Genomic DNA, 7,427 nt, shown 5'->3' with positions numbered 1-7,427 from the left:
AGTGAGAGAGGGAACACAAGCAGGAGGAGCACAGGCAAAGGGAGAAGCAGACTCCCTGCTGAGCAAGGAGCCCAGTGTGGGGGCTCCATCCTAGAAATAAATAAATAAAATCTTTTTTTTTTTTTTAAAGAGTACGTTCGAGTGTTTCAGGCTCAAATACAGGGCAGGCATATTTAGGGACTAGAAGAAGCCACGGTGATGTGACTGGCTAAAGATAGAAGTGATTTTGAGAAAACCAACTTTTTGACAGGCCAAATCACCCTTCTTGTTTAGAAAAATGTCTCATCCTATCTTTAATCCACTTTGACTGGTTGACATTTTAGGACCTTTCAGTTTTATTTAATTGTCCAGGGCCTCTCTATTTTCTCCCAGTTTTATTATTGGCTTTCTTTCTGCCTGGTTCCTGGCCCTCACTTGATCTCTCCTATAAGCCTTGGAAACCCTCCGGCGGGAAGGCACATCTGTTGGCTGTGCTGGCCCCATGGCATCTCTCAGCCTTGCCCCTGACTCTTTCCTCATCTGGTGCCTAGAAACATTATTCCACTGTAACTCAGGAGTCTAGACCCAAACTCCAGGACTAGACTATTTGGTGAGTATTTGGACCCCCTTTGAGGTGCCATTTAATGTTTAGCTTTACCTATGGGATTCTTCAATTTATTTCTAGAGAGAGTGGATGGGAACTTTTTACTGGCACAGCAGTTAGTTTCTTATAACTTCATTGGTCATGTTTCAAAAGTAGGAGATACATTATTTTCTGAAACATGAATGAAAACTCAATTAACACTTAGAGAGGCGGGCAGCAAATGGGACTACTGCAGTGAGAAATCTAGGTCAGCAAAGTCATCTTGTTGGAAGGGCATCCAAACAGAGAGGACATTGTTTCAGGCTAAAGTTATTAGTTAATTGCACTTATAAATTTCTTGTGTTCAGATTTTTGACATTTTATCTTGCCTCTCCTTGAGGCCTGCATTAGGTTCTTATTTGAGGTGCACAGAAATCACTCACTTCAAAATTATATTGCAGGCTCTCTGACAAACTCACCATCGGTTTTTCAATCCAAGGAGGGTCTGAAAATAAATCTGTCTTTCAACAGCAACATCATAGTGCCAATGCTCTTTCTCTCCTGCCTGAGATCCGAACCAGACACAGGATATTGGGTCATGTCCTCAGCCCAGCACACTAAGCACAGCAGCCGGAGTGAATTACTTTATTAGGCACAGAGTTAAAGCTACAAGCAGAATTGCTTAAGGAAGTTTCAGTGTTCCCCTATCCTTTACAAAATGATTTAAACCAGAGCCAGAGGATGATATTTGGGGACCAAATGAGTAATGAGTAATGATGTGGTGTCTCCACCTTCCTGGGGCTTTCTTCTTAACCTGTGCTCAAGGAACTTGGCTAGAACCGGGTGGGTCAAGTGTGATGAGGTACACAGTCAACCCGCAGTGCTGCCCCCAGTGAGTCATTTGGCCTTCGTGGTGCTCCATTTCCACATAAAGTCACAGTGTTATGTAGGACTGACAGTTCCTAGTGCAAGCCATGGGTTGCTTGGTGCACTGTGATTGGTTGTGACATGTGTCACAGTAAATTATCACCGATCACATTTAAAGGAGGGAATTTGAGGCTGCTCCTGGACACTGTCCTTCTTATTTGCTTGCACTGAGATATTTGCGTGAAAGACTAGAAGATAAGCGGGGCTTCCTGGGGAACAAAGCACCACAGACCCGGTGGTTGAAAACAGCCAAAATTTATCCTCTCACAGTTCTGGGGCCAGAGGTCCCGTGTTGGTGGGATGGGGCTCCTTCCTGAGGCTCTGGCTGTCTATCCTCTGGTGAATCATGAATCCTAAATAACAGTGGGAGCATCCCAGCTGCTGGTGTGCTGCCCAAGTTCTTGAGGACAATCAGTTCACAGGAGTGCGTGCTTTTCTGAAGACACAGATGTCTCTGGAAAAGTCAGTAAAACCCTGCAGGTAGTTGAGGACATGACCTTCTCTTTCAGATTGCTTTTCAGGATTTTCAGGACTTTTCAGATTGCTTTGGGGGCCTTTTAGATGGGTCTTACTGAAACATCCCCAGGTCACTGGGACCTGTCCCCTCTTAAAGTCCCAGAGAGGACATTCGTTTGAGATGTAGAGATTGTTGTTGCTTTTGGGTGGCGTGCCACTGTGTGGATTTTGTTTGTATTCATCCAATGACAGATGCTTGGGTTTGTTTCCATTTTTTGGTGATTGTGAATAAAGCTTCTATAAACATTTATGTAAAAAAAAAAGTCAATGCATACGAGTATTTATTCGCAACAAATGCATGGCAAGTCATTTTTAGATGTAAATAAGGACTCTGAAAAAATTTTCACAGTCATGTCTTCGGCTCAAGAATAACCACTTCTAATCTGTAGTAACCAGTCTTGATATTCCATTAATAAGGCTGAATGAATTCGGGGTCCTGTGACCTCTGCACCTGTCCAAGACCTCATGCTTAGAAGGGCCCCTTTTGCTTTAATGCTTTGCTGCGGTTGTTTTGAAATTTTGCACTGGGACCCACCCATTATATAGTCAGACTAATAAGCATAATCAGTGGGAAATTTTCATATCTGCTATGCTTTCCCCAGACTCTTGGATGTCATATTGTTGGGAGGAACAATAGAAATGACCGCACCCTCCTCACCCCCCCTTTCCTTAACCCTTGACTCTCCTGCCAAAAGGATGTGTGCCCAGGTCATGTCTCCATAGGTAACTCAATATCTATGCAGGAAACAGATAAAAGACCCCCGCCAACTCCCTCCCAGTGCGACTTCCTTGACTTCCCATTTCTGAGTTGGGGAACTTCGCCGGAGATGCCCACCTCCTCCTGGCACAACTTTCCTGGATCCCCTCTCCTGAGCCCTGAAACTTCGCTGGAGAGTGCCTTTAATAAATCTTGGCTTGCGCCCACCTTGCCTGGTATTGTGTTTACCTCGCCCATGAAACCTTACACATATATGATAATTTTTTTTCCCTTAATTTCCCCTCCCTGCAGTATTGAATATTCTGTTAAAAAGGAGCAGACAATTTTGAGATGAAAAGAGGGCCATAGCTGAGAAATTTAAGAGCATGTGTTTCCCCCACCTGGCAAATTAGCTCTGGTCATTAGTACTTCCCAGGCTGTGTCTGGGTTCCCAGAGAGTCTGGTCTTGCCTGACCAAGAAAGATTGTTGTGATAGGAGGTGACTTTTTGGAACAAAGAATAGCTGTGGTAACCTGTCTTTCTGTTGAAATTTCACCTGCCTCCTCCATTACGATTGTTCATGGTTACAGTGTTGAATGATTTTCCAAGTTATTATTGCACAGCTTCTAAAATCTGGAGAGCCTCTTTCCCTGAGCCCAGTCTGACCAAGACTCATTGTCCCAGGTACCGTATTCATTCCTACAGCTGGCACAATAAATTACCACAACCCTGCCAGCCTCCAGCAACAGAAGTTTATTTTCTCACATTTCTGGAGGCCACACATCCAAAATAAAGATGTCGGTGGGGATGTTTCTTCCTGGACGCTCAGAGGGAAAACTGTTCCGCATCTCCCTCCTCTCTCCTGGTGGCTGCTGGCAATCCTTGGGGTCCCTTAGATTGTCGGTGGATCACTGCAGTCTCGGCCCCCTTCGTCAAGTGGCCGCCTTCCCTGAGTCTCTGTGTGTCCTTGGGTTTGTGGTGTACCCAGTAATCCCGGTGTTCTCTTCTGGAAGGCCTTGACGTGATTCCAGCCACAAAGACCCTTTTAGCAAATAAGACCACATCCACAGCTTCCAGGTGGATAGATCTTTTGGGGGCTATCACCCAACCCACCACAGCCAATATGTGCCTTTTGGTGGCTCAAATCCCTTAAGCCTCTATGAGCCAAACAACTTCTGCCTTAAATAATGTTACGTGGTCCTGCTGGCTGTGGCTGTCGGGACTGGCGGGTCCCGCACTCACGGGTGTGCACTGGCTTCCAGCTTGTGCCCGACACTGTAGGTTTCCAGGAATTTTGCAGAACCCATTTATTTCACCCAGCCATTATTAAAAATTAAATGGTATAAATTCACAGTGAAATAAGTGATATTAAACCCCAAAGCTGCATCTGCTCAAAAGGCATCACTTCCTAATGGTTTCCCTGCATTTTACTGTTCCACGCTCTTGAGGTTATGTACGTCTGTTGCACCTCGGGGTGTACTGCTGACCGTCTCTTTAAAGCCTCCTCCCCCGGAGCCGGTCCTGTCGCTGGGAACTGTGACTGCCAGAATGAGGCCACTGACAACCATGCTAGGTCACCTGGAGGTTAGGTTTCAGGGAGCAATTCCCTAACTGTGCCTAATGAAATGCAATCTGCAAGTTTTTAACTGATGTGTGACTTTGTTCCTAAATTCACAAGTCAGAAGAGATTGTTCTCCAGCCTCCATATCCTTACTTCTGTTTTTGAAAATGATACCACTGAACCTTGGATGATGACACAGACATTTTCAGGAGTGCAAAGCTGATGGTTTGTCAACACTTGCGAACCTTTTATGTGGGTCAGTCCAGGGGTAATCTGACAGAGATGCTATTTGGAGTTGGACAGGCTTTTAACTTGTTGTGACCTAATGGGACAGTTAAGTTTGATCTACTCTTTCTCTTCCCTTTTTTTTTTCTTTTTCCTTTGTTATGCACAGCCACCTCAGGTATCCTTGGGAGTGAGTTAAATGGCCCCAGAAACCAGCAAGAAGATTCTGAAGTGAGTAAGATTTTAGAATAGAATTGCTTATCTGGAGGTGTTTGCGTAGGGAAGCCCTCTGGTCTAGTCATCTCTGGTTGAAGCCAAGGTATGTGGGAAGCTGTTAATTCCCTCAGAGGGCTTGCCCCTCTGCCCAGGGGGCTTCTGACTCAGGAAGGAGTATTTAAGATCTGGAAAAAACAAATCATAAATAAAAACAAATATGAGGAGGAGAGATATACTTCTAAAATATATCAGAAACTCTATCTTCAGGCCATGTCACATAGAATTCAAATCCAGAAGATGAGCAGAGACCTGATTTGAAAAGACTATTGCAGCTGGGGAAGGGGAACTGTTAGGAGGGGGAAGCAGTGTTTGCAACAGGAGAACAGTGACGTGGCACCTACAGGTGTCTCAGAGGTCGGGGAAAGGCTCGTCTTTCTTTTCTTTTCTTTTTTTAAGATTTTATTTATTTATTTGACAGAGGGAGTCACAGCGAGAGGGAACACAAGCAGGGGGCATGGGAGAGGGAGAAGAAGGCTTCTCTCTTGGCTTCATCTCAGTACCCTGGGAACAAGACTTGAGCTGAAGGCGGATGCTTAATGACGGAGCCACCCAGGTGCCCCTGGAGGTAGATAAATAAAAACACACATTTAATTCTGTGCTGAGGTTGTCAGTTGAACAGACTTCATGGTGAATGTTGGCTGGAACTCATGGAATAGTGACTTCTAGGTGAGGCCAGGTTATCATTTGTTCCTGGCGTTTCCCAGGCAGACGCTTGTAATGTCAGCATCCCTGACTTCCAGCTCTGTAGGGATTCCCTGATGCCAAGACTGTGCTCGGGAGAACGGCTAGAGCAAAGATCCTGCCTCGGAGACTTGCAAGGTGGTGCACTTACCCTCTTATTGACAGAAACTCAGAAACAAGAGCAAAATGAGAGTTCCAAAGCATGAGAGAAGATGGTGTTATAACAGTGAATAAAGACAAGAGAGTAGTTATGTATCAAGGGCTCTACCATATTGCTTACATGGAGAGCTGTCATAATAGTCATGTCTAAAATTCCTGCCATTTTAACATTTCATAAACTGTTGGTATAGAAAAGAAGAACTTCAAATTTTTGGGGGGGGGAAGGGGTGGTATTTTCTACTTGTTTAGGAGTTTTTCAGATGTATATTTTTCATTTAGTTTGAGCAAGCAAAAGTTTAGAAAGGAAACCAGAAAAACTATGATTCTTCTTTGGGGAATAGATGTCCTGTGATATTCTATCAAAATCCCGTCCTTTCCTTGCAAAAGCATGGATTTCTTGACAGAACATTTGGCCTTTCCCCTCACCCAGAGAATGATAGTGTAATTGGCAGCTGGATGCCCAAGGGTTCAATATCAACTCCTTCAGGAGTGCATGCCCAATATTCAAGGAGCAAGAGACCCTTGGACTCCCCTTCCTGCAACACCCAACCCCACCTTAGCCCTGTTTTCTGAAAATGATGGTATCGATGTGCTCCTGGACAAAAACATTCTGGGAGATTATACATACACCCATGTGCTTGAGCAATAAGCATAGAATTCATACACTTCTTCCTGATCTATACATAATTCATAAAGGTATGGATATTAGAAGATTATAGGTCAAAAGCACTGTGGTTGCAAATATACTTTTCTATGTACTATAGAGTCAACGAAACAATGCAGTACAAAATAAGTTGATAATGATTCTGCAAAACTAATAGCAATTCAAAATTTATGTATTTGTTTAAGGTTTTCCAGCTTTATGGGGATATGATTGACAATTAACATTGTGTCAATGTAAGGTGTGTAGTGTCATGATTTGACACACTTGTATGTTGCAATTACCACAATAATGTTAGTTAGCACATCTGTCACCTCACATGGCTACCCCCCTCCTTTTCTTTGCTGGTGAGAACATTTAAGATCTACTCTCTTAGCAAATTTCAAGTAGAGAGTAATTAAATTAAATTAACTTTGCTATAGAAGGTCTCACAGATACCCTGAGTCTTTGAACCTCAACGTCGTACACATTTACCTGTCTTAATTTGAAAGTTAAATGAGCAGTAATTAGGGGTGCCTGGGTGGCTCAGTGGGTTAAAGCCTCTGCCTTCTGCTCGGGTCATGATCTCAAGGTCCTGGGATTGAGCCCTGCATAGGGCTCTCTGCTCACCGGGGAGCCTGCTTCCCTTCTTCTCTCTCTGCCTGCCTCTCTGCCTACTTGTGATCTGTCAAATGAATAAATAAAATATTTTAAAAAAATGAGCAGTAAGTAGATCAGAATTTCATCCTAGGGGCTTATGATCTCTACAGCTAAACAAGGTTATTTGCAACATTTATGTTTTAGGGTTATGCCTATATTTGTGATATTTCGTTTGCCGAGTTTCTGCCTGTGATGTCAGTGAAACAAAAGATTCTGAAATTAGGTAGTTCTCTAAAGACAACCAAAGAATATTACATAGTTTTGTTTTCTAGCAAGTGCATTTTGATAGGAGAACATCTCGACAAACGAAGTCCAGTTACACAGTTACACTCTTCTTCTGAACTCTAGTCCTATTTCATTGGAGAGCAATGGACCCAGCATCGTACAGAAGCTTTACAAGGCTCCTAAAATAACCTTTCCCCTGAGCCTCATGCAGCCAGGTATTCCAGTAATGTAATATCTTCCCGGCAGAATCCTGCACGCTCCGAATGATGTTGCCATTTGCTGGAGTTCTCAGCAGTGA

The sequence above is a fragment of the Lutra lutra genome, chromosome 14, assembly GCF_902655055.1.
Source record: "Lutra lutra chromosome 14, mLutLut1.2, whole genome shotgun sequence".
Classification (NCBI taxonomy): domain Eukaryota; kingdom Metazoa; phylum Chordata; class Mammalia; order Carnivora; family Mustelidae; genus Lutra; species Lutra lutra.
This window is presented reverse-complemented; position numbering follows the sequence as displayed.